The sequence below is a fragment of the Balaenoptera acutorostrata genome, chromosome 7 (genome assembly GCF_949987535.1).
Source record: "Balaenoptera acutorostrata chromosome 7, mBalAcu1.1, whole genome shotgun sequence".
NCBI classification, from domain to species: Eukaryota; Metazoa; Chordata; class Mammalia; order Artiodactyla; family Balaenopteridae; genus Balaenoptera; species Balaenoptera acutorostrata.
Window position 1 is genome coordinate 110,733,963 of NC_080070.1, and position 26,107 is coordinate 110,760,069.

The 26,107-nt window shown below is 52.8% G+C and overlaps 1 protein-coding gene across 2 annotated transcripts in view; it reads right to left on the reverse strand.

Moving 5' to 3' along the window:
- TNS3 (tensin 3) overlaps positions 1–11,005 on the reverse strand; it is a 238,611-nt gene extending 227,606 nt beyond the window's left edge. Inside the window, exon 1 of one of the 2 annotated variants that reach the window (XM_057549822.1) lies at positions 10,907–11,005. The gene's annotated coding sequence lies outside the window, so the exon portion shown is untranslated. Of the gene's footprint in view, positions 1–10,410; positions 10,550–10,906 lie in introns of those variants that run through there. The other variant, XM_057549823.1, reaches the window with a different exon arrangement.
- Positions 11,006–26,107: the final 15,102 nt, after the last annotated feature.

Sequence of the window (26,107 nt, forward strand, 5' to 3'; positions counted from 1 at the left end):
GCGAGCCACAACTACCGAACCTGCGTGTCACAACTACTGAAGCCCTCGTGCCTAGAGCCCGTGCTCAGCAACAAGAGAAGCCACTGCATTGAGAAGCCCGCGCACCGCAACGAACAGTAGCCCCCGCTCGCCGCAGCTAGAGAAAGCCCACGCGCGGCAACGAAGACCCAACGCAGCCAAAAAAATGAAAAATAAATAATTGAAAAATAAATAAATAAAATGTAGCCATTTTTTAAAATGCATTCAGTCCCACAGAAAGAATTTGTGAACATGATCCGGGCAGAAAGCAGATAAGTGGGAGAGGTGACTCTTTTCTCAGCAAGAGTCTGGTGGATGCCCAACATTTTTATAAGAACAAAACTCTCATTTAAATATCGGACAAGAGATTATACATCGCTAGTGGATCTGTATGGAGACTGGAATCCATTCTGAGAGAAAGACAAAGGAAATAATTCTTGCCATTTTACACTGTGGATTTCAAGGAATCCCACAGCACACTCTGTCCGAGATGAATATTCTTTTGTGCTACCAAGACAGTAAAGTAACGGTTTTGTATTCCCAACTCTTGTCAGGGAGCCCTCATGCATTCCTAGCAGACATTTACCATCAACTTTCTATAATACGACAATTTGAAACATGGCTATTTTCCAAGAAAATTACAGTGGGCTAGATTCTCAAGTCTGGAAGATAAGCGTCAACTGCCCTCCTCTGAAAGTTCATGGAGTACGTCGCAAAGCAAAACTCCCAGGAAGAAGAAAATGGTGGCCCTGAAAAAAAATTAATGAAACCCTGGGAAAATATGCAAGCACCTCCCTCTCTTCTAGTAAAGAGCGAGCTTCTCAAATGTTTCCACTTAGATGTGGAATTGCCCCCTCCCATGGTGAAGCCTTCGAGTAGGGAAGCTCCAGTGGCAAAGGCCTTGCCCAAGGTCACGGAGCCGTCCCTGGGCTCCTTCCAAAACCCTTATCACACGAAGATATGGGACGCCTTGGATCTTGTCCTTGGAAGAACTCAGATTTTAGGGAGGAGAGATACAAACAAAATATACACAGCCCAATCCCAGAGGACGTCAGAAGACCAAGGATGCACTAACCGGGAGTCAGGAAGGGCAGCGTGGGCCTGTGACCGTCAGGGTCCCACCCAGAGGACACGGGCCTGGCTGAGAAGAGCTCGGGGGTCCCACACCCTCACCTCCTTCCCAGGAGCTCTATCTCCGGGAGGCAGGCTAGCACGGGGTGGGAAGTGGGCGGAAGGCTTCTCCTAGATTCAGCTCCTCGAAAGGCTTAATGACTAAAGAGGAGAGAAGAGTAATGACAACGACACCTAGTGTGTACACGTCACATTTACCCCAGCAACCCGCGGGGTCCTTGATACCAACCCCCGGGGTTCAGCAACACTTCAAGAGCAAGACGGCTGTCCCAGGGTCACACGCAGAGGCAGGACCCAGGCCACAGTGGTTACTGCAGAGCCCACTCCCTTTGCACCCCGGCCCTGGAGCAAACAAGCAGGACCATGCCATTTCCAGCAGCACCAGGGTACACGGCGAAGCTGATGTCCTGAAAGCGCACGGGTCTGACAACAGACAGAATACATCAGAAACAACCAGTGAGGCCAAATGGAAGGAAGGCGGTAAACCAGGGGTCAAGGGAGAGCAGACAAGAAAGATCACCGTTGGCCAGAAGTCTTCGTCAGCTCCAGCCCGTTAATCCAACTCATCTTGGCAGTGAAACCTGAAAGCTGAGACTGTCTGGACCCCACTAGAACATGATTGGTTGCAGAGCTGAGTTCAGCCCTGACAGGTCCTAGCTGGACACTGGCCAAGACTCTTGGTTACAAAGGCTCCCAGAGCCAAGGTCAGAAGCACCACTGCTCCAGTGCACGTAATTCCATCAGCACACAGCAGGCCACAGGGTGCGGTGCTGGGCCCTGACCCCGGTGCCTTTGTGAAGACCCAACCAAGCAAGAGCCACGCTCACCTCCAGCCGTTGTGGCGCGCAGGCCCCGGAAGCTGGAAGGAAGACTTGGCCCCTTGGGGCAGGACGAGCCGCCTAGGCAGAGGGAGGGGCTGTTTCCTGGCCAGGCCTGAGGCTGCACAGACCTCCCCGTGGGCTACACACAAAACCAGAGGCCAGCAGATCCCCAGCTCGCCGGGGCTGAGCGTCTTCTCCTTTCACCTTCTGCAAGAAGCAGCTCTAACGAGAATCATCTGCCCACAAATAGCCAGCCCGGCGGTTGGGAGCTCATGCAGGTACGGTCATCACTCTGAAGGGCTGTAAGAATCATCGCTGTGATAACTGTGAAGTCGAGGCAGAAACACGGGAAACACTTAGGATGGGATACAGGTGTGGGAAAACCATCGGCATAAAAACGCACACACACCACACTTCTAACACTGAACTGTTACAAAAACCAAGCCGGGAAGAGGAAGATGGTCGTGTATTTGTAAGTGTGAGGATGGGGGACCTTTTATAAATGTGTAGCCATCACGTAAGCCGTGATGGTGTCTCTAGCAAGAAACAGATTCTGCGGAAGTGCCTTATGCTCTCACAGATGACCTGTATTTTGGATTGTTTCCATTTACGTGGGGGTGGGGAGGAGTGAAGAGCAAGACACATCAACTCTCCTGTCGGCAGTCACCCATCTCACCCGAAGTCTCCATCAGCCTGGCCAGCCCGAAGCCCGAAGCCTTTCCTATTGTTATGCTGAGAACTGCCCTTCCTCAGGGGGCCGCGCACAGCTGCCCGGCCTTTCCACGAGCAGAGGAACAGCACACGGGCTCTCGCAGGCGGGCGGCCTGCGGTCCGGCGGGCTCAGTCCCTCACTCCCCCGAAAGCTGGGTGCACACTCCTTTCTCCTGCAGGCCGAGGCCCACGCGTCCCAGAACCCCACCCCGCCACAATGGGCACGCTTCTCATTCTGGGCCACAGGATCTTCAGGGCTAGAGTATCTCCAGGTGCCACGATTCTCCAACCACCTGGTTTGGCAAACCGTCCTTCCTTTGTGGGCTGCACTCGTGCACACTCCTGTGTAGGTTCCCCGCCCTCACCCAAGCTCCCACAGGCCCCAAGCTGGCCAGGACTCACGGCAGGCCTGCCACCCCCATTAGCGTGGAAGGCTAAGGCTTTGACACGGTGTTCCTAGTCTCAGGAGCGGAATGCTGGCGTCTTCTTACTTCCTCCGCCCTCCTCAATCCCTTCCCTGCTCCGGGAACGCGCCAGGCGGCTCCTGCCTGAGGCCTCGGCCCCCACTGGCCCTCCGTCCGATGGATCCTTCCCAGAGAGCCCAGGATTGACTCCATCACATCCTTCAGCCCAGCGTCTCCTTCCAAAGAAGCCCCACCGGACCACCCTGCAGAGAGCCCAGCGCCCAGCGCCTGAACCCTGCCTGGGCCAGGGAGCCTCCATAAATAGGGGCCAATGTAAGGATGTCCCCCCGCCTTTGAATCCTCCGAGCCTGACCAATTCTGCAAATGCCCACACTGGAAAAGATGCCAGTAATTCTGGTCCAACGTGTTCCGGTGCCGGGGGTAGGGCCTGCTGGTTGGCATTCCTGACTTGAGATTGTGAACACGTTCTTGGAGGGTAAAAATTAACCAGCATCCACCTGGTTGGGCCTCAGGCCCCGCAGGCTCCAGGTACTGATCAGAAGAGCGGCCTTGCTCTAAGGCACAGCCGGCGTCTTCGCCACTTCACCAAGGCCAGGCCAGAGCAGGGCCCAGGTCTGCGTTGTTCCTGAGGAAACCCGGAATAATTGCACTCATACATCATAGGTTCTGGCATGCGGGTCCCAGACTGAACCATTTATCCAAATTAAAGCCATTCTCCAGAAACAAAATCAGACCCCTTTTAATTGAAAATAAAACCAAGCAACCCCAAAGGCTCTTTTTTTTTTTTTTTTTTTTTCTTAATGAAAGACATTCTTCCTGCTTTCTCATTCCATTAATCACTGAGTTTACACAATCTGTCAAAATAGCTCGGTAAGAAGTCTCCCTCTTCCTTTTCCTGCAGGCCTGGTTTTTCCCAGCGTGCACCAAGCTGGCCGGGAGTTCAGGCACACTGGGAGAGCACCAAGAGGATTCTGCAAGCACACACTGTTTCTCAACTGCAATCCAACCATACATTTCAAGGGGCTTCAAAAAGCTTGTGTTCACTTCTAGGGATACACCCCAGAGAAGTGACAGCAGAGATCCAAACATAGACCTGCACACCCACGCTCAGAGCAGCATTATTCAAAATAGCCCAAAGGTGAAAGCAACCCAGGTGTCCACTGGAGGACAAATGGATAAACAAAAGGTGGTCTTTATGTACAACGGAATGTCATTCAGTCTTAAAAAGGAAGGAAATTCTGACACATCCTACAACATGGATGAAACTCGAGGACATTATGTTAAGTGAAATAAGCCAGTCCCCCCAAAAAAAACAAATATTCTATGATTCCACTTCCATCAAGGACCTAGAGCAGTCAAATCCATAGAAACAGAAAGCAGAATGGTGGGTGACAGGGGCTGGGGGAGGGGGAATGAGGAGTCAGCGTTTAATGGGGACGGAGTTTGTTTTGCAAAATGAAAAGAGTTCTGTGCGTAGATGGTGGTGACGGTTTCACAATACGAAAGTACTGATGCCACGGAACTGTACACTTGAAAATGGTTAAGTTATGTTATGGGTATTTTACCACAATCAAAAATAGTTTGTGTTCTTTGACCTCGAACCACCTTAGAATTCCCTCCAAGAACATGACTGGCCGGGATCTTGCCCAACGATCTCCGTGCAAGGATGCACACAGGCTGTACGTGACCAGAGGACACATGGCCATCACGTACGTACTGGGTTCTGTACTGTCACCAACACTCGTGTGTATGCAGAGTTAGTTACAAGTGGGGAAATGCTTATATTGCCACATTGATGCTAAAATAATACATATGATCTCAAGTTGGTAAACTTGAAAAGCACAGAATGTACACAGCATACAAGAGGGTGAAAACATTGCTCCCTGGGTGGTAATATTAGGACATTTCTCCTGCATTCTTAACATTTCTCCCTCTTTTCCAAGTCTACAGCAAACGTATTACACAAAAATTACTATGTAGAAAAAGAATCAAAAAATAATTTAGGAAGCAAAGGCACGTCCATCACCTGTGAATCCTCTCCCACCCCCTGAGCAACACAGATGACAAATGTCCCCTCCCCTCCTAGGGTAGGACAAGAGAAAACATGTGCCTGGCCAGCTGAGAGCCGGGCCTGCCTCACTCAGCCGCCAGCCCAGTGGACGCGAGCAGAGGTGCGTCCCCTTTCCTCCACCTCCAGCCACCAGGCGCTTCAGGTCTTTCCAGAGAAGAGAAACTGGAAACACACCTGTCCAAGATCACGGGCAAACTCCTGAGTCCCCACGGCGTCCTCCTGTTATCACAAAGGTTTGCCCCCAGGGGGACCAGATAGGGCCTCCAAGAACGGGGAAGTGATGTTTCAGCAGGAGCCCCTGGGGCGGTGAAAATTCGGCAGGACCAGAGTAAGCAGCGGCCCAGGAGCTGGCAAGCAGGAGGGACATCAAGGCCACGGGCGTGACCCTGGCAGTCAGACAAAACAGCACCCAGGAGGAGCGCCGGTGCAAGTCACGCAGAGGGCGGCGATGTCCCCGGGCTGCAGGTGGGGAACAGAGAGGGCAGTCACGGGACAAAGGGCGCCTTCTACCCCAGACCTGCGGCCGCCAGAGCCCAGCTCTTTCCTCCCAGCACGCTGCCTTTGATGTGCATCCAAAATCACCAGTGGTGAGGGGTGAGCACTCAGGAAACCTCTGAAAAAGGTGATGGATTGCGAGTGGAGGAGAACGCCAGGACCGAGTCAATGGGGCCCTTTTGTTCCCGCAGCCCATCGGGGAGGAATGTGTACAGAACGCAGACGCCCCGGCTAATGGCCCAGCCTGGCCCCGGGGCGATTCGCACGGCCAGCTGTAGGCTGCTCCCCCGCGCCCTGGGAGGCTCCGCCATGAGTGAGATGCAACACAGAGCAGCTGTGGTCCCGGGGAACGAGGGGAGCGGATTCCCGAATCCTCCAGTGTGAAACGACCGGCTCCCGAGTTTCCGGGGCACAGCCGCCTCTCCCTGGGAAGAAGAGTCAGGCAGGCCTCACCGCACGCATTGCCTCTGCTTCTGCCCCCTCTCCAGAGCCTTGGCCTTCTTCCACTGGGGCACCTAACTCATTCGTGTGTCTTTAAAACCTCGGGGCTTGTTGTTCATCACCAGCTTCGGAAAACCTGCGCTCAAGAGGTTCCAGGTCATACCCTGTGGCTGCCACCTCCTAAGACACGATGAAAGGAGGTGACACCCTTCCCACCTTGGGGGGGGGGTCCCCCAGCACACGGGCGCAGACTGGTACCAACAGGCTGCCACTCGGGAAGCTGGAACGAGGATCCCCTCCCACATCTCCTCCGTCTTAGAAATAGAGCCGTGCCCGCACAGGGCGTCCCGAGTGCTATCAGCTGCCCCAGGGAGAAGAGGAAGAGGAAGGCAGGCAGCTGGCCACGTGCCATAGTCAGAGCTGAGGAAGGAGGACGAGGGGCAAAGGCTCCACGTCCGAGGAAGCAGCTGCGGCTGGAACCCCGGCCAGCTACGGACGGCGGGCACTCGAGAGCTTTCGGAGCCTTCGCCAGGCCCTCGAGGAGGGGTGACGCGGGCAGGGGACCATAGAGACCCCTGGCCTTGGGAAGAAGTCCCAGCATCGCGGAGGGACCTGGGTTCCACTCTGGGACCCCGCCCAGCACCGCACCACCCCCTCCATGCACAGGCTCAGGCCCCTGTGACCAAGGGGGCCCTCACCTTCTGTGGATGAGGGCCAGGCACAGGCTCTGTCCCCAGACAGACCTGGGTTCCAACCAGCCCCATGACACAGGCAAATGACTTAAGCTCGCTGCGTCTCGGTGTCCATTCCGGAAAACAGAGACAAAAATGTTACCTTGCAACGTTGGGTGACGATCTCTCTGATCACGGATAGCGAGCACGCCATCGCACATGGGTAACCACACCATCAAAAGAAGGCATTAATCTTGCAAGGTTACTAGGCTGGGAGCAGGGGAGATACTTGCCAAGGGCTCCCAGGGCTTCCAGCCATGGCGGGCGGGGGGGGGGGCACGGAACGTGAGGAAACCTCTTCTCCCGGAGTTGGTGGCCCTGGGGAGCACCTCCTTGGCACGATCAGAAAATGCTCCACCAGAGGGAATTTTCCTGATCACTGACACAGACGCCTTAAACATCAATTTTTCATTAATTTAGCCCATTTGGGACCAAACATATTAATACCAGATCATTGCCTTCTTTTTAAAAAAATTAACATAGCTCTTTTTAAATGTCTAGGGGTCATCATGACGACTATCCTCCCCTCCGTGACACAGTAGGGCATTCTGCTGGGTCCTAACAGTGGCCCCAGGTGGCGGTCATCCTCACCTTCACTGGCCTCCTCCCTCCTATCCAGCAGAGACAGTCCCCAGCGGGGGGTCTGGGACAGCACGTAGGAGACATCCGGCCGGCCTGCACCAGGGCCAGGCGTGCAGTGGGGACCCCGAGTGCACACAGAGTGGGAGAGAGAGATGTCCCTGCGAGAGGGCCCGGCTCGTGGCTCTGGCAGGCAGGCACCCGGCTGACCCACACCAAAATGGTGCGGGGCGGGTGGCAGGGGGAGGGGTGCGGTTCGCCAAACTCATTCCTGATATGCGAAGTGCAATAGGCAGCTCCAGAAACCTGGAGATTCTAGTTTTCTGCTTTTATGGGAAAAGGACAGACATCAAGGAAGTAAGTGTTCCCACGCTGAGCTCACTCACAACTACAGAGCAGCAAATCCGCCTTTTCTAGGGACTCAACACACTGGAAGATTCAAAACATCTTCTGAACCCTAAGAGACGGTTAACTCACATTCAGCAGCATTCTGACTGAGGCAATTTTTAATGTCTAGGTGTTTTAAAATCAGTGAGGCAGCACGGAAAAATACACCCTCGCTGTCGGACAGCTGGGGTTTAAATATCATTCCACGTGGACATCCCTGGGAAGATCAGGCCACACAACACCCTCTCGCACCCGCCTCTGCTTGACTGTGAGGATTCAAAGAAGTAACGCTTTCAGGAGCCAGAGTAGCGCCCAGGACCCGGACAATAATGAAGACAGTGATGATTCTGAACGCTCTCGCTAACAGCCAGGAACACGTAGCGGCTCTGAGTTAACAGAATGCCTATTTAACTAACCAACTGGCCAGACCCCTTATTCTGGATCAACAGAGATAACTGCAGAGGACTGCAGGGGGACAGGGCCGGCTCTAGGTCACTGATGACCCCCATGCTTACCGGGTCGCACAGGAAAGAGCTAGGGTTCAGGGTCTGTGTACCTCCACGACCCCATCCCAACCCACCACCTGGTACCAGCAGACCCTTCAAACACAGCCATGAGACAGGGGCCTCTCCAAGAGAAAGCAGGGCCACTGTAAGGAAGCCTCTCTACTCAGGGAGCTGTGGATGCACGGGGTGGCTGGGACACAACGGTAGCTTTCTGCCTGCTGGAGGCCGGCTATTCCTCCAGCGGGAACATCCGGCACCTCGCCCCCATAGGAGTTTGGGGGCAGGGGTCGGGGGTCGAGCAGGGTTTGGTTTGGGTACAGAAGGCTTTCTCCTAGCGTGGTGGTGGTTTTCACCAGGCTGACCCTAGAGGAGGAGCAGTGCACGTACCGAGAGCCAGAGGGCTGGGTTTGATCTAGTCCCCAACTGTTTTGCACTTTAATAAACGTACTCACCTGTAAAATGGGCCTTGTGTACAAGCTGCCATTGCCACAGGGTGGGTCAGAAATCGTCCCCTCTTGGCCTTTCCCCTCTCTTTTCTTGCCTTTCTGCCTTATTCCCAGGCCATTTTTAATCCCATCAGTTAATATCTCCTGCAGCCCAGGAACACACTTTGACCTGGTGACCTTTAGCTCCCAGGGTCACGTTTGCAAATAGCTCCATTGAAAACCCATAGGTGCCAAAGCTACACTTTTGTAAAAGCCAAGTCAATTTGCATCCAGGAGCCCCAGTTCCCTGAGGCTACTACTTTTTCTATCTTCTCCTTGGTTTGTAAAGAAATAATTCATCTGCTGCTGCTGCTAACTTTGGCACCTCAGCTGAGGAATTTGCAGCCGGGACATGCATCCGCTTGACAGACAAGCAGCAGCAACTTCAGGGCCCTGCAACCTCACTGTCCTGGCCGAATCCTGGGCTGCACCACCACGTTGGGCAACAACTTGGACAAGATACTTAGCCTTTCTTTGCCTCTCAGTTTGCGCATCTGTAAAATGGAACGCAAATCCCAGCTCCCTCCAAGGGTTGTTATTTGGGTGAATGCAATGAATGCATGCAAAGCATTTAGCACAAGCAAACACTCCATAAGCATTTGCTACGACCATGCTATTACTTTGCTATTACTTCGTCTCTGGGGTCACTATTACTTTGTAAAATTACTAAGTAAGATTGCTGTTACTTTGTCTTTGAGGTCAGGAGCCTGGCCTCCTGCCAGTTCCCACAGTCAGCTCCCTGTGCACAGAGGTCCCCTCGTTCTCCGCAGACTGGCCTTGCCCACTCCACCCTCCAGCTGCAGAGACTCCCTGGCCCCTCCGGGCCTCTGCACAGAAATGCCTTTCTTAATACTTGTTGATTGATTTGCAAATATAACCTCCCAGGCCCTAAAGAGGAGAGAATCACAAGGACACACAAATCTCTCTCAAAAGGCAAAGAACTAAAGCACTTCAAAAAGAATAATATGCACAGACCACATATACCAAAATGCCAAGACGGTTAGTTCTGAAGGGCTTTGCCATATCGATGCAATGATAATTTTCAGTCACATTTTCAGAATATTTAAAGAGTGCTCCATGATCTTCAGTGTATTTAAAGAGTCCTCCATGAACACGCATTCACATTACAAAAGAGTGAAAATGGGGGAAAACTGTGCCAGAAGATCAAAGTGTGTGAAGGACAGGGACACCCTCAGGGTCTGGGGGACTTCTAAGTGGGCAGTGACCTCCCTCAACAGCGGTCTCTGCAGGCCACACACCCCATGGGCTTTTATTTTTTTAACCACACTGGAGAATGGGGGGCACCCGCCAGCGCTGTCTCAAGAATTCAAGGGAGCTCTTCGGCCCCTTCCCGCCACACAGATTTTCAAACCACTTCAAGCAAACGACCCCATCTCGCTTATCAGACCCCGGCGGCGCCCACCGAGCCCCGGACCCTCCCTCTTCCTGCCTGTCAGCGACAGCGCCGGCGTGGCAGCAGGCACGTGCCGCAGGTGGCCCCGGCCCCGCACGCCCCCGCCCGGTTCCCGCTCCTTCAGAAGTCAGGAAGGAAGCGCCAAGGGACCCCCTGCTTCCCGCCCAACACAGGGAAAGGGAAAGAGAGACGCACCGGAAAGCCCGCTTGCAAAGAGCGGGAGAAGGGTCCTGAGCCTTCCCATTGCAGCTCCAACTCGGCTCTCCGCCCCGGAGTCTCGGGACCCGTCCTGGAGAGCGAAGTCCACCCGGGCGCCGCCGCGACAGTGCCGCTCCGGCCCGCGCCCGCCGTCCAGGGCGCCCCGGCGCCGAGGGCCCCTGACCCAGCCGGCCCGCTCCCCGGCTGCGTCCGCGCGCCCCAGCCGCGTCCCCGCGCCCCCGTGCCCAGACCACGTCCGGGACCCCGGCCGAGCCCGCCCGCGCCCCCCGCCGCGTTCACCCGACTCTGTCCCTGAGCCCCGCTCCCGCGTTCCCGGACCCCGGCGGAACTCTCGCCCCCAGCTCAGGTCCCCGCGCGCCCGGAGCGCTGTTCCCCTGCGCGCCCCGAGCCCCCTGCCCGCCCCCCAGGAGCAGACGCCGGCGCCCGCCCGCCCGAGACAAAGAGGTTGGCGGCGCGTTCCCCCCTCCAGTACCTGGGCGAGCGGCGGCGCGGTCCCGTGGGGCGATGGCCGCAGCAGGCAGGGCGCCGAGCAGCCCGAGCAGCGCGCGGGCGGGCCCGTCCTCCTGGCTCGCGGCCGCGCCCGCCGCAGGGCCCCCTCGAGGCGGCGCGGGCAATCGCCGCCGCCACGCCCGGGCCGGCCGGTCACCTGGCCTCGTCGCCCTAACAAAGCAGCGCGCTCCAGGAGCGCCCGGGGCCCCGTGGGGCCCTGCGACCTCTCTGCGTTGGCCAGGTGGGACTGAGAATTATTAGACCCGTTGAGCAGCCCAGACTCAAAGTGTTCACGGGCTGGCGGGTCCCGAATAAGCAGGCAAAGTCCTGGTTCCTGCACAACTGGTTCGTTCGTTCGTTCATTCATTCGTTCATTCATTCATTCATTCGGCGCTGTAATTATTGTGCTCTAAGAAAGCGAAACCTCGCTGCCCGCCTGTAACTTACAGTCTACTGGGGGTAGTGCACACATAAAGCAGCACGGCCGTAACAGAGGAAACCCAAGACGCTTTGGAAGCCCTGGAAAGTCCGGCCAACGGAGGGAGAGGGTCGGGAAAGACTTTAGAAGTCACGTCTTCTGGAAATGAGCAAGATTTCGGCAGGCCAGGAGTGGACAAGAAAGAAGGTCCCAGACAGAGGGATACTCAGAGGAGGAAAGGCAGATAGATGCCGACATCCCCAAGACACAGATGCCCCTCACTCAGTCCCAAAGCCTCAGTTTCCCCATTGGTGAAAACTGGGAAGTAGACAGCATGCTGTTGAAGATCCCCTTGTAAAACGTAGGCCCTTCTGCAGAATTAGAAGTGCTCTTCCTCCTGTACAAAAGAACAGTTTCATCAACACTTTACCTTGTGAACGCACAAAGCCCCTTACACAAGGAAGACGTCTCCGGGAAGGCACTCCACCCTACTTCCTGCAGAAGAGACGTAGATTGTATCTGTCACCCGGACCAGATGTTCTTAGAATCCCACCTGGAAAAGTGGGCACATCTTGGAGTGCAGTTACCAGGAACTGTCCCTGATTCAGGTATGCAACATCCAAACCCACCCTGGCTCTTCAGGTGCAGCCCTGCCCGTCCTGTCCGAGCACAGAGCAGGAAAAACATGGTTTGTCAGGACCAGTGGAGAGACTGAGCAAGAAAATCATCTCTGAATGGACTTCTTTAAAAGGAGCCAGCCATCAAAAACCTTGTGGCCCTGAATCCAAAGCAAGCGTGTCCAGGGAGGAGACGCAACAGACCCCTTGTTTGCACCCCTGAGGACCCAGGCCAGGTCTGCTCAGATTCTACTCTCACTGTTCACCGCCTCTTCAGAAGGATTTGAACAATCCCTGCAATGCTCTGATTTCTCAAGAAGTCAAAATCACTGGACTCTCATTCCCAGCTGAGTAGGGCATTCATACCTTGAGGCAAAGCCTTCCTGAACCCTGAGCCCCAGGCCTCGGAAACAGAGCAGACATTTTTCCTGCCCTCTAGGACACCCCAGCCCAAGAGGTGACAGGATGAAACAGGAGGTGTGGAGGAAAAGAGCCTCAGGGGAGGCGGGGAGGTCGCAGCCAGCTGACCCCTCAGTGGGAGTGAGGCAGGTCCTGTTACTATCCCCTTTTTACGGATAGGCTAAAATGGTAGGTAACTTGCCCAAGGTCACCAGCTGGTCAGCTACAGAATATGATAAGGACCCAAGACCATCAGGCCGACAGGCTACCCTGATTTTTTTCCAAGCTGCCCTGCTCTGCCCATCCATCCAGCTCAATGGTACTGAGCTGTGTCTTTGCTTAAATATCTCTTCCACTAGACTCCCAGGACGGGGGCAGGGGGTGATGGTGGTGGTGGGAACCTTCAGACCCACAGCCAACAAGTCTATCCATCTTGCATCGCAGAATCTATCACAACATCAAGGTCCGTGTTAGCCGAATGACTAAGTGAATTTGAACTTCATGAGGTATTATAATATCCAATATCCGCTTGCAGAAGCTGGGTTGGTAAGTTTGCCTAAGACTTCACAGCTAGGAAGCTGGGATTCTTTGTCCCTGTCAGGAAGGCCCTCCTACCCGCAAATTGCTCCCCTCCCCTCCCCCACCAGGGCCAGCCTGTCCCACTGACCCTGCTGCCCTCTACTGGGCTGGTTGCCTTGACCACACCCTTATTTCTGGGACCACAGTGACTTAGAAGCCAATTCATGCGGTGTCTGCCTTCACACCTATACGGTGTCCTCAGAAGGTAGAAGGCACACTGGACCTGGTGTCCCCTTGCAATCTCTGCTAGCCCATGCAACCGGCTCCCTGATTCACCAAAGTGCAGACTCCACACCTGGCCCAGAGTCTCCTAAGGGGTGACCCATGCCCCACGAGGCCATCCTGGGTCCAGGGACTCCACACTTCACAGGCTGAAACTTTGAGTTCCCAAGAATTTAAACAAAAACAAGGCATGCAGCAATTATGTGAAAGAGAATGCACAATTTTTCCATCCTTACCCATCCAAAAATATCTCAAATCTGAAAACAAAAGTCTCAAACCAATTTAGATGAGGGAAAAGCAGGCATATGCCAAGAATGGCGGTTCCCTTCCCAGCACTCCATAGGGAGCGGGGTGCGGGGGCGAGGAGGGAGGTCTGGGCAGGAAACACTGGCGTCTCTGTCCCCCCTCTCTGCAGCTTCACTCTTGTTCCTCTCAGCCAGGAGTTCTGAAAGAACTTTTTAGAAGCTTGTCGTTGCCATAAAGATGGTCTTGGCCGTGGCAAAAGTCTAATACATTTTCGTCCTTTAGATCAAAGGGAGTATGTGAGCAATGACTTGGATATTTTTCCTATTTCTTATTTTCTTGCCCTGAAAATTAATATTGTCCAAAGAGCCCCTGAAAGGGGTAGCTGGAAACATTACACGAGATGTAGCTGGATCGGTAAATTTGCCCAAGATTTCACAGCTAGGAAGCTGGGATTCTTTGTCCCAGCTGTAACAAATGCTGTGAGGAAAGGGTGGAGCAGGGGTGGGAGCACGTGCCTGAAGATACCGTGTCCCTCAAGACCTCCCTGGGACTGTCACCCTCTCCTCACTTTCCTTCTCCCCCTCAACACACAGTCCTTACCCACAACCCAACGCTTCGCCTTTTCTATATCCCAAAACCTTTTGCAAACCTGTGGAACCGTGGTACCCTCTCCCGCAAAATGCACAGACACACCAACTTCTGCAAGGTGGGCTCCAGGAGACCACTGCCTGGACACAGGTTAACTCCCTGTGCCACTGGTACCACCCGGTGTCTGGGAAGGGGGCTCCTAGACAGCCATGATCAGGGATCACACCCTGGGAAGTGAAAGGAGGACAGGAGACGTGGGGTGGTAGTGCTGAGACCCGCCCTGGGGAGTACTGCAAGGCCACCCTTTGCAGCTGAGGCTGTCCTCAAAGGCAAAGGAGGCTGACGACAGAGGGCTGCTTCCCAGTGGCCGGGCCAAAAAATGTTCACTGAGGAGGGATCTGAGTCACTACTGCAGGGCCGGCTGCACTCCCTTGGGATGCCCTTTGCCCCAGAGCTGTACCCCGCGCCGGAACGACCCCAGGAACAACTGATTGGTCTCTCGGTTCTCTCTCCATATTGAGAACGGGAGGATTGCCCACCCCGTGTGTGTCCAGGAGCAGCCTGCTGACCGAACCCTGCTGGGCTCCATCCTGCGGTTGCTGGGGTGCTTTCCCTTCCCCCCGTGACAAGCAGCCCTCACTGGGGAAAGCAGGAGCGCTGCACTTTCCTACCAGTTGGTCCCCCAGGGTGACCAGCTTAGAGCAGCAGCCCAGGAAACCATGGCAAAGAGATGAGGACAAACACAACAACAGTAGAGAGGAAAGAAAAACAGACTCTCCTGAGCAGACACCATCCAGCTGTGTGTGTGACTTTGAACGTCTGGTGCTTGTCAAAGCCTCAATAGTGGGGTTTTCTGTCCCTGCAGCCGAGCGCACTCCTAACAGAATCAGGATACGCGGATCCGTCCGCCCGTGCTTCTTGCAATGTCTGGAGCAAAGGGGAGATAACCGGTCCACTCCAGGAGGAGCGGCTAGACTTGTCCTCCCCTCCTCGCCATTGGCTTTGACCACCAACACCTCTACTCCCACAGTCCTCGCCTTACACATCTGGTCGGCGGGGGACCCTTGCTCAGGAAGCCATCCCCCTGCCTTCTAGCTGGACTGACCACTAGTTCCTTGTGTGCAGGGACTCGGTTTCGCAGCTCTGCATCCCTAGCAGATGTGGGGGGATGTGGTTGGTTCTAAGACCGGGGCAGGCAGCCTACGAGGTGAGCTGGAGCATCTTGTAGCGCCAGAAAGTGGGGACGTGCTCAGAGAACAAAAGGATCAGGGCCGCCCCGTTGAAGGGACACAGCAGAGGGACCAACTCGAAAGAGCTCCCACTGGCCAAACCTGAGCGATTTGAGCAAAAAAATAAACATCATCATTTTGGGTTATAAAGTGTAAAATTAAATGCCCATGAGTCCATACTGACTGAATGAATAAATGAATGAACGAATGAATGGGGAGAACAGGCAAAACTCTCTTACAGAAGAATTCCAAATAATTTTTGTAGATAGCTCCCCCCACCAAGGAGATGCAGTTTATTCCCCACCCCTAGAGCGTGGGCTGTGCTTAGGCCTTCCTTCCAAAGAGTCAAGAGTGAAGGGTGGAGGGGGTCTAGGAGTAACTTTAAGGTGGAGAAACCTGACAGACGTGACCTCAGCCAGGAGATCAAGGTCACCGGTGATGAGTCACCTTGAGAGTGTGAGCCCTTGAGCTGATGTGGTGAGAATGGCGCTCAGGTCTTCCTCCCAGTAACCAGGAGCGCCAGCCTAACTGTGCGTGAGCGTCAGACACGTCCCAACTGAGGGACAAAACACCTGGCCAGGCCTCCTCAAAACTGGCCAGGTCAGCAAGAACGAGGAAGTCGGAGAAACTGTCACAGCTCGGGAGCCTGAGGAGACACGATGAATAAATGTCACAGGGTGTTCTGGATGGGATCCTGGGACAGAGAAAGGACAGTACAGGCAAAGGTATGGCCTCCAAGTAAGCTGCTGACCTGAGTTAAGAGTGATGTCCCAATACTGCTTCCTTAGCTGTGACCATGTGGCACTGTGATATAAGATGTTAAGGGCCGGAAAAACTGGGGTGGGGCAACCAAACAGAACTCTGTACAGTCCTTGCAACCTTTCTGTAAATCTAAAGCAATTCCCAAATAAAACGTTTATTTTTTAAAATGCCATTGAAGCTATAGGAAGAAAATGGCTTCTTTGCAGATGGCAGCACAGCTGTGCTTCCCTGACTGCAAATATCCAAGTGCAAAGCCGTCACTATAGATGGGTCCTTTGTATCCTAGGGTGACCCAAGTCCCCCCCAGATTTTCTATGAACCTCTGGCTACAAAGAAACGTGCTTACCTTACCCAGGGGAACTTGTCCAAACTGGAATTCATGGAAGTGCTAAGCTAGTTCCCTCAGTTTCCCTTTCACCTTCATATTTCACCACTTCTTAAAAGTTTTCTTTTTTAAGTGAAATTCTAGATTTATTCAAAAAGAAATGAAATTTCCTGGATGAAGCATTTGTGTAATAATATTACTTCTGAATCTGTGTCTCAGAAATAAATGGCCGAATAGTTATATGTATACTTTTAAGCATTAATAATAGGTACAATTCAGGATACACATTGTGAAAAAGGACATGATTTAGTCTTTGCTAAAGATAATTGCTGAAATATACGTATCATGATTACTTAAGATAACATGGATATTTAATTAAAATTTAGACTATAACAACCTCTGGCTCTTATCCTGTGGACATGAAAGGAAAAATACAGTAATCCATTTTACCCATTACATGTTACAAAATCAGATAGAATGAATTTATAAGCAGTGTTTTATAATAATAACAGCAATTTAATTTTAAACAAATATATTCCCGTCCTCTTCCTTTATCCTCTATATGTATCTAGCCAGTAAAGCCTACTAGATTGCTGAAATCAGTAATAATCCAATCTATGATGCTTCAATTTTTTTTTTTCATGTTCAGCACCTAATTCAAAAATACCATGGAATGAGCAGTGAGCAGTTCACGACATTCACGGCAAGATAAGTCATGATTCTTGCACAGTGCCATCTTCAGGGGCCCCCAGAAGACCCAGGGGTTGCCCCAACAGAACCTGCAGAAGGGGAGTTCATGGTGGTCTCTGGGCTGCCCACCTGTGCTCTCAGGTCCCAGCAGGCTCTGGTGACCACCCAGACAGAGCCCAGGACCGCTGAGAGCTGATCTCGTGCACACACCCCTCCAGGCCTGCTGAGGTCAGCCCCCCGACCATGGCTGACCAACCAAGAGCCAGGCTGCGCTTGGATGTCCTGGCCAGTTGCACAGTTCTCACCAACCCGCCCAGTGTCCAGATGGACCACTTGGACAGCAATATTTCCCCACCAAAGAACAGAAGAATGAAGGTGTTTAGGGCAGGGCCCAGGGTAGTGGACACAGAGACCCCCCTCCCTATAGACCCACAGACATGTTCCCATGTCCCGTGTCAGTCCCCCCTGCAAGGCCTGAGACAGATCACGTCCTCGGGTCAGGAGGGGACCCTCACTAGGGAAGGCTCGCTCCCACTCAAACTCAGGGAAGCCCCCTGTTTGAGGCCGAGAAAGGCCAGGAAAAGCCTGTTTGTGTAACCAAGCAGGACCCTATGGGGCCTTCCCCGGACAGGCCTTCCCCCATATCCTCTGCTTTAGTTCCTCTCTGAGGTACCTAGATAATAGTATCGGATGCACATTTCCTGAGTTGTTTTACAGATGTGAAAACCCTCACCAAATGGAAGAGGTTAACTACTTGATGACCATGAGCACATAGCCCCCAGGCCTCCTGGTGCCTGAGGATGGATAATGTTAACCCCTGTGACAATGCCCTGTGACCTCACCATCAGCCAATCAGAGAACTGTGCACGAGGTGATCACATACCCTGCGACACCACTCCCTCACCTGGCTTTTAAAAATGATTTGCCAAAACCCTTCTAGGAGTTTGGGTTTTTTGGGGGGCATGAGCCACCTGTCTCCTTGCATGGCCCTGCAATAAACTTTCCTCTGCTCCATACTCTGATGTTTCGGTTTGTTTGACCTCACCGTGTGTCGGGCACACGAGCTTGCGCTAACATTTGCAAGCCGGTCTGCAGTCCCGGGCCTGGCACTTCCGAGGATAGTTAGAACAGAGGAATGAGCCTGCCAGAACTGAAGGCAGAAGGGAAATGGGATCTCTGCAGGCTGCGCAGAGTCCCTGCCACTGCCAAAGCCATTAGCGGCACGGACATGAGCACGCGGAGGAGAGCCTCGGGGCTCAAGGGGTGAAAGGTCACATGAGGGAGGGGCAGCAGGCAGGAGCTCCCCGACAAGGAGTCCCATCAGGCATCTCTGCCTGCAGATCACAGGCGTCTTCAGCCACGTCCTACTAGTGACTTATTAGTCAGAGGCTGTTCCGGGCTGAATGGTGTCCCCTAAAAATTGATGTGTTAAAGTCCTAACTCCCAGTGTCTTATTGTGACTGTATTTGGAGATGGGGCCTGTAAAGAGGTTATTAAGGTAAAATGAGGTCGTTAGAGGGGACTAATCCAACCTGACTGGTATCCTTATAAGAAGAGGAGATTGGGATATAGACATGCACAGCGGAAAGACCATATGAGGACACGGGGAGAAGATGGCCGTGGACACACCAAGGAGAGAGGCCTCAGGGGAAACCGACCCTGCAGACACCTTGATCTTGGACTCTCAGCCTCCAGGACCGTGAGGAAATAAACTGTTGGTTAAGTTCCCAATCTGCGGTACTTCGTTATTGCAGTCCAGACAGACTAATACAGTGGCCCCAATTGTTGGCTTAAAACACATCATGGAGATCATTCTCTGATTCATTCATTCATTCATGCATTTGTGTATTCAATGAAGGGTCGGTCACCAGACACCACTATGCATCAGGCCCAGGGCAGTTAGATGCTGTCAGATCCTTCACTTAACATCCAGCCGACAGAACTTTCCAGAGCACACATACTTGCCAAGGCTGCGCTGGATGCTGAGCCCTCACGGTGTGTTTGTAGAGTTGAACCTTTACGCTCATCCTGTGGCAGCCTGGGCTTCTGGGATCACCCCAGTGAGAGGCCAGGGCCTGAGTTAAGTCACTGACCGTAGGCAAAGTTGGGTGGATCTGAGGATCCCAGAATCTTCCAGCTGGAAGAGCCCCTCGCCTCTGCCCTGCATGCCAGGATGTCCCCTTTACCGTCCCTGACACAGGCTCACTGGGCTCAGCTTGAAGGCTTCCAACAGTGCAGGCCGCCCAGCTTCGGAAACGCCAGTCTGTTCTCTTGAGGAAGGGCTCTGGCTGGTAGGGAGACCCTTCTGGAGATTCCCCAGAGGCTACGGGGCACAGGGCGGGACGGATGCCCTGGAGAAGCTCCCTGGAGGAGCTGGGAGTGTGCAGGGTGGGTGTCCCTGGAGACGGGGGAGCAGACTGCAGGCACAAAGCAGGGGCCTTGGTATGGGGGGCAAGGGTGGCCTTCCTGAGCTTGGGCACAGGCATTCGAGGATGTGGCCTGGAGGGGACAGCACAGGGACAGAGGTGAGAGCCCAGCTGGAGGATACGAGGTCCAGGGCAAGGAGGGGAATTTGACAAAGGAGTTTGGAGCTGTACCACAGACACCTCTGTGAGCCTTAGTTTTCCAATCTGGAAAGTAAGGCTATTAAAACTGAAGTACAGGAACATATGTATATGTATAACGGATTCACTTTGTTATAAAGCAGAAATTAACACACCATTGTAAAGCAATTATACTCCAATAAAGATGCTAAAAAAAACAAAAACAAAAAAAAACTGAAGTACAGCCTGCACGAGGACGGCTGAGACGGTGCTCCTGCAGCCCTCGCACAGGGTCTCACACAGTGTGAACACCACGAGTGACTGTGTGGGACGTGGAGGTTGGCTGGGGGTGGGGCTGAGGGCGTGGAGGTTGGCTGGGGGTGGGGCTGAGGGCGTGGAGGTTGGCTGGGGGTGGGGCTGAGGGCCGGGTGCCCGGAGAGACCTGGTTTGCTAACCTTGCCTGGTCCCATGGGGTCTGGGGCCGGTCCGTTCTCTTGTTCCCATTTCCAGAGGACATCATAGAAATAAATATTTACCAAAGCAGACAGACCATTGGCCTGGGGCTTTGTGGTTTCGCTTTGCTTTTTTTTTTTTTTTTTTTTGCCTTTAAACAATTATGAATCACAGAAGGAGTCGCTCAGATATTTTACGTTCGCTCAGCAGTTTTCCACCGAGAAGCCTGAAGCACTTTGCAGACACGTGATGCGGCCAGGACTCCCATGTAGGGAAAATCAGGCCAGGCTGGCCCCCGTCACTCTGCCTGGCAGGGCCTCTCCTGCCCCTCTTAGACTTCGTGCAGACGTCCTGATTCCAGAAAAGCCCAGCAGGTCCCCTGGTCACTGTGGGGTCTGCCCAGCCTCCCCGGTTTCCCCTCCCAGGCTTGCCAGCGTGTCGGCTCCTGGCCTAGGCCTTCACCGACTCACAGCTCAGCACATCCGGAAGTGAATTCCGTCCTCACAGCGCCCTTCCTCCCACTCCCGCTGTGTCACTGGTACAGTGTACCACAGTGTCTAGGGCTTGGACCGCAGTTTCATAGTGTTCTGGGCAATCATGCCATTTTCCGTTGAGAAGGGGACCCTAGGAGGGAGGAGCCCTCCCACATCTCTGTCCCGCTCCTGAGGCAGCAGCTGCCCCCTCACTGTGCCCAGGTCCCCGTCGTGCTCACCCGGGGCTCTCGGGGGCTCAGGCCCTATTCCCATATTAGTGCAAGCACCATGATAACGACTTTTAAACTTCCCTCAAGTCTATAACCGAGGAGGTTTTCTTCAGAAACACCCGGAACTACAAACACTCCGTGAATCAAAGTAAACATTGTCACTTAGTTTTATCCAGATTTTATCCCTCAAGAACCATCAGAGGAAATGAGAAAGACCTAACTCTGGGTTCTCTGGGCAGAAAAGGGAATCTGGAAACTTCTCTGCAGGGTCCTGACCGGTTGGTCTGCCCTCAGGGCAGCACGTCGAACTCCAGCCTCAGCCTGGGGTGCTGCTGGTACAGCCCGGGGGGAGCAGCTAGCAATTAGGGACCTGAGAGCAGAAAGACAAGACCAGAGAAGATGCTTCTCCCGCCTCCCCCTCCTTCTGTCCCTCTCCCCCCGCACCCCACACACACAAGTTCCAGGAGTTATTGACAAAATGGTACTAGTTTACAAACAGTTAGTCAACATAAGATTCCTTCTAAACATACATTCCTTTGAAAATGAAACCTATGATTTATTTCTTCAAATGCACATGCCGCATCTCAGGAATGCATGTGCTGCTCATAGTGAGGGCCTGCCTCACCCCTGGCTGAACTCTGGCTTCAGGACGCCGTTGGCCTCTGCACCAGCAAGAGAGGCAGCGCTGGGACCTGGTCACAGCCCACCCATTGCACTTCCCTGACCTCAGGTGGCGTGTTGCACGTTGATCTTGGTGCTGAAGTTTGAGATTGTCCCTGTGCTGGACAAGTGGGCATATAATAATGATAAAGTCCAATCGATCTGTTTCTTCTTCTACTCGGGTATGTCTCTGCATCGCTGGGGACCTCTGCACCCCCTAACTGGCCGCAGCACGTTTTCACGCTCAGTGGGCCCCTCTGTCTTCTCCGCTTAATTGAGAGCTCCCTGGGGACACAGCCTGGAGTCACGCAGGACGCCTGGTTTTGAAATCCTAGAGGGACCAGTTATTCACTGTGTGGCTTTGGCAAATTAATTAACCTCTCTGAGCCTCAGATTCCTCTCCTGTAGAAAGTGGAAATGATAATTGAACCAACCCTACGGAGCCATTGTGAGCACTAAGCATGTTCCCTGCTCTGTTTACAGCAGCCTCCAGCACCCAGTGCAGATGTTGGCCATAACGGCCACTCCCCTGGCTCCCGCAGGGCCCACCTAGACCAGGAATACGCCCGATACTTGCTTAGGGTAGCCGAAGAAAACACAGCAGCAAAAATCATTGTGCCACAGGCCTTCCACCTCCCCATGAAAGAAAGCTGGCTTGATTTTGTACTCCCTGAATCTTCTGCACTTTGGCCCCTCCTCCCAGATGCCAAAAACCCTCCTGCCTGAGGTGTGGATTCCAAACCAGCAGATCATCAAAATCACACTGGGGGAGGGGCGGCTAAACAGGCAGATTCCTGAGCCCAGACCTCTGAATTCCTGGGCTGGATCCAGGAATGCACTTTAAAAAAAAAACAAGTAAAAGTCCCCACTTTTTGTAATTACCCTAAGAAAGAAATGTGTATATGTTCAAGAGAAGAGCTTTGTTTTCCTGAAGCATTATTAACCAGTGTTTCTTTCCTGTTTAAAGACGGTCTTTCACTGGAGGACAGGGAAGGCTGAGCATTGAAAAATAGCTCAAGAATTTAGATGGGCGTATTCCCAGAAGATCCCAGGGAAGAATTCTGACCTGCTGGATTCCTTAGCTGAGCTAACTGCCTGGGATCAAAGCTCTCGGTGGTCCCCAGCTCTCTGCATGGCTCGCTCATACAGGGGTGGGGTGAGGGGGGGTAGGGGGGAAGTGGTGGCAGGAGGGGCTGAGAGCAAACCCTTTGGCAACTGAGGAGATTTTGACCATCTGAGAGGCAATCCGACACTGAACGAAGTATGTTGGTTTTCATAGAAGAGGTTTAGAAGGAGCTCAAATAAATACCCACTTTGCCACAAAGGGCAGAAGAGTGTCCCCTAAACCTGCCCGCGGGAAGTCGCCACTGCCCGCACCTGGCCACGCTCACTGGTGTGTTAGTCTCATGTCTTCCTGGAGACCTTGCAGTGGTCCCCAGCCCCCAGGCAAAAGGAACGAGGCCAGCTTGCCCAGAGGCTGCCAAACAGCACCCAAGAAACCCCAGGCCCCCCCAGGGTTGCAACCCAAGAAACTCTGGGTCCCCCAGGGTTGCACCTTGAGAAACCCCAGGGCGCCCCAGGATTGACTCCAATACATTCTTACTCTCATGAGAAAACATAATGTCACCCCCTGTGTTCCCTGCCGGTCTCTCTGCCCCCTTGTGTCTCCATCCAAGTCTTGTGATTCCAGGGAAGCAAGTCATTGACTGGGAGCTAGGAGGTCGGCACTGGCCTGTCCTGGCCACGCCGCTAACCACAGGGCCTGGTGGGTCATTGTCTTCTCCAGCAGCGTTCATTTTTATTTCTAAATAAGGAAATAAATAAATATCCAGCAATGTTGCTGTTTTCCTTCCACTTGTGAACGCTCCAAAGTCCAGTGTGAAGTCTCCTGCCTCTGTCCCCCCACCCCTGCCCCACCCAAAGGCCCGATCAAGAGCAAACAATTCCTCAGAAATCAGATACCTGACAGATGCCCATCGCCCCCTTACAAAAGATGAAGTGTTTCCAGAGGCAGCGAAGAGCTGGGCAAGGACCACATGCCACAGACGCACGTACCACAGAGGCCGCGGCGCAAGGCCAGCACCCCTCTCCGTGCTCATTCAGGAGTCAGATATCTCCCAAGAATCTCAAGCAGTTGGATAATCTATTGATTAAAATAAAACTTACTGATGAGCTTTGCAGGCTCCAGGGTTCGTTTTAAGTGGAGACCCCCTATTCCGTAAAGGAAAGCCGTCGGGTGTGATGACCTTCCCCACGCTTGCCTGGGCCTCCTGTGAGCCAGGACTTCCTGGGTCCTGCCCACCTGCAGGAGGGGAGGTCAGCCGTGGGGCTGCCTGAGGTCCTCAGCCTCCTGGCCACAGCGTGTGTGTCCAGCCAGGCCCCGCTGCTCTTCACCAGATTTGTGTAGGAAGAAGTGCTGGAACATGTACGTTTATATACGGAAATGACGGATTTGACTTTCCAATACTGGGGCTCTTGTGTGTATCAGCTTGGTTGAATGAAAGTCCCATTAAAAAAGGTTTGCAAACCATGAACCTGAGGTTCTAGCATGCGACTCATAGGTGAGAAAACTGGGCCACAGGACGGGGCAAGTTGCTAGATGTGGCTCTGGTTTCCTTCTCCAAGCCAGCTGTGCCCCACTCCTCCTCCACCGGACTCTTTCTGCCCAGTTCTACCCCTTCCCCAGGGCCCAGCTGGGGGCCAGGCCACTTGTCACCTCGGCAGTGGTTATACATTGTTTGAAATCTCAGAACCAAATTTCTGAGTGCTCAGCTCTGAGGGCTCTTCTGACCACCCCAAGGACCTTCAGCAAAGGGGGAACAGATTTTGTGCCCCCTTAGTTGCAACCCAAAAAAGTTCAAAGAAAGAAAAAAGTGAAAGTGGCTGCAATAAAAAGACTTTCCCTAGAATGGGTCTTGTTTTCAACTTTTACCCTCAAGGTGAAGGGCAAGAAGTGAAGAAGACTTCTCTGCAATGTCATATTAGTTTAACAAACAGCTTATTGAGCACTAATTTCAGTGCTGCCCCCGTGTTGCCCAACTCCAGGCTCCATGACCCCACTGAGGAGCCCAGTGACCCCCGGGGACCTGGGTCTACCTTCTGACACCTGCTCTCCCAAATTAAGCTACTTTCTTTGACTACCACTTGACCCCCAGAGGAAGGAGGTCATTTCCTGCTTTGGACCGTCTGTGGGACGGTGATGAAACTGCTGCTAGGATTCTACCCGAGAAGGTTGTCAGAGACACAAACTGAGATTTAGGTACAAAAATGTTCCAGACAGCATTGTTTATAATGAGGAGAAATAGAACAACAGGTAAGCACTTCCTGAGGACACACCTCAGGCAGGGAGCCATCTGTGCTTTACAAGCATTAACTGGTCTTATCCTCTCAACAGCCCCTTGAAGTAGATGCTATTGCTGTCTCCATTTCAAAAGAGGGAAAACTGAAACTCAGAGAGGATGGGTTTGAACTCAGCCAGCACTGGCTTCAAGCCTGCTCGACTCTCCAGGGGGCGCCAAGAGGTGCCAGGTGACTGAAGTTGGATACATCCATTTAAAAAGATGACTTCAAAGGATTTTCTTAGCAGAAGATTTTGCTCAAACTAAAGTTATTCGGAAAAGATATGCTTACATACATGAAAATATGCTTAGAAGAAATCTTGGGGGCTTCCCTGGTGGCGCAGTGGTTGAGAATCTGCCTGCCAATGCAGGGCACACGGGTTCGAGCCCTGGTCTGGGAAGATCCCACATACCACGGAGCAACTGGGCCCGTGAGCCACAATTACTGAGCCTGCGCGTCTGGAGCCTGTGCTCCGCAACAAGAGAGGCTGTGATAGTGAGAAGCCTGCGCACCGCGATGAAGAGATGGCCCCCACTTGCCACAACTAGAGAAAGCCCTCGCACAGAAACGAAGACCCAACACAGCCATAAATAAATAAATAAATAAATAAAGACTTTCTATTTAAAAAAAAAAAAAAAAAAAAAGAAATCTTGGAAGAAGATGCTGAGTGATAACCAGGGTTATCTCTGGGTGGTAGGATTACGGACAATTGTTAACCTCAAGTTACACTTTTCTTTAGTTTTCTCATATTCCACCATGGACTTGTATTACTTTCATAATGTGAAAAACACCACGACATTTTCCAGTATTTTAAAATGATGTATACTTGTAGGATAGGGCCCCGTTACCTTCTGAGACTTCAGTGTAAAGATTAGAGAAGGGTTGCTCTGTATTTTACTACCTCTGTGTAGCTTCCTCCAGCCCCCGCTTGATTAAATGTGGAGACTGTTTCTAAGCAAAGCAGATTTCACTTCTCCAAACAAAAGTGACAAGAAGCAGCTTTTTTATCCTGGCCACCTCATAGTGGGTATGCTGAAATTCTTCCAAATAGCATGGAAAGTCCCAATGACCAATGTAGATGTCAACCTCTAGGTAAATAATTTTACTTGCCAACTTTCCTTTCTGGAGTGAACCTTCCAACTCGTTCATGCTATTCAGTCTCTAGTTTCTGCTCAGCGTCAGGACCTGTAAGGTCCTGCAGTCAGCAGAGGGCTTCCATCTGTGTCATTAAGGAGCTCAGGGTCCAGACCCTCTAAGTGTGCTCAGTGTAAGTTTGAGAAGTGCCATTTGTCACAATAATAAACTGCTGAAGATGAGAGTGATTTACTTGGAAAGTAATGAAACAGCAGAATCAAGGTCATTTCTGCAGGAACGTCATCCTCACTCCAGTTCATGTTGATACTTGTGCGTG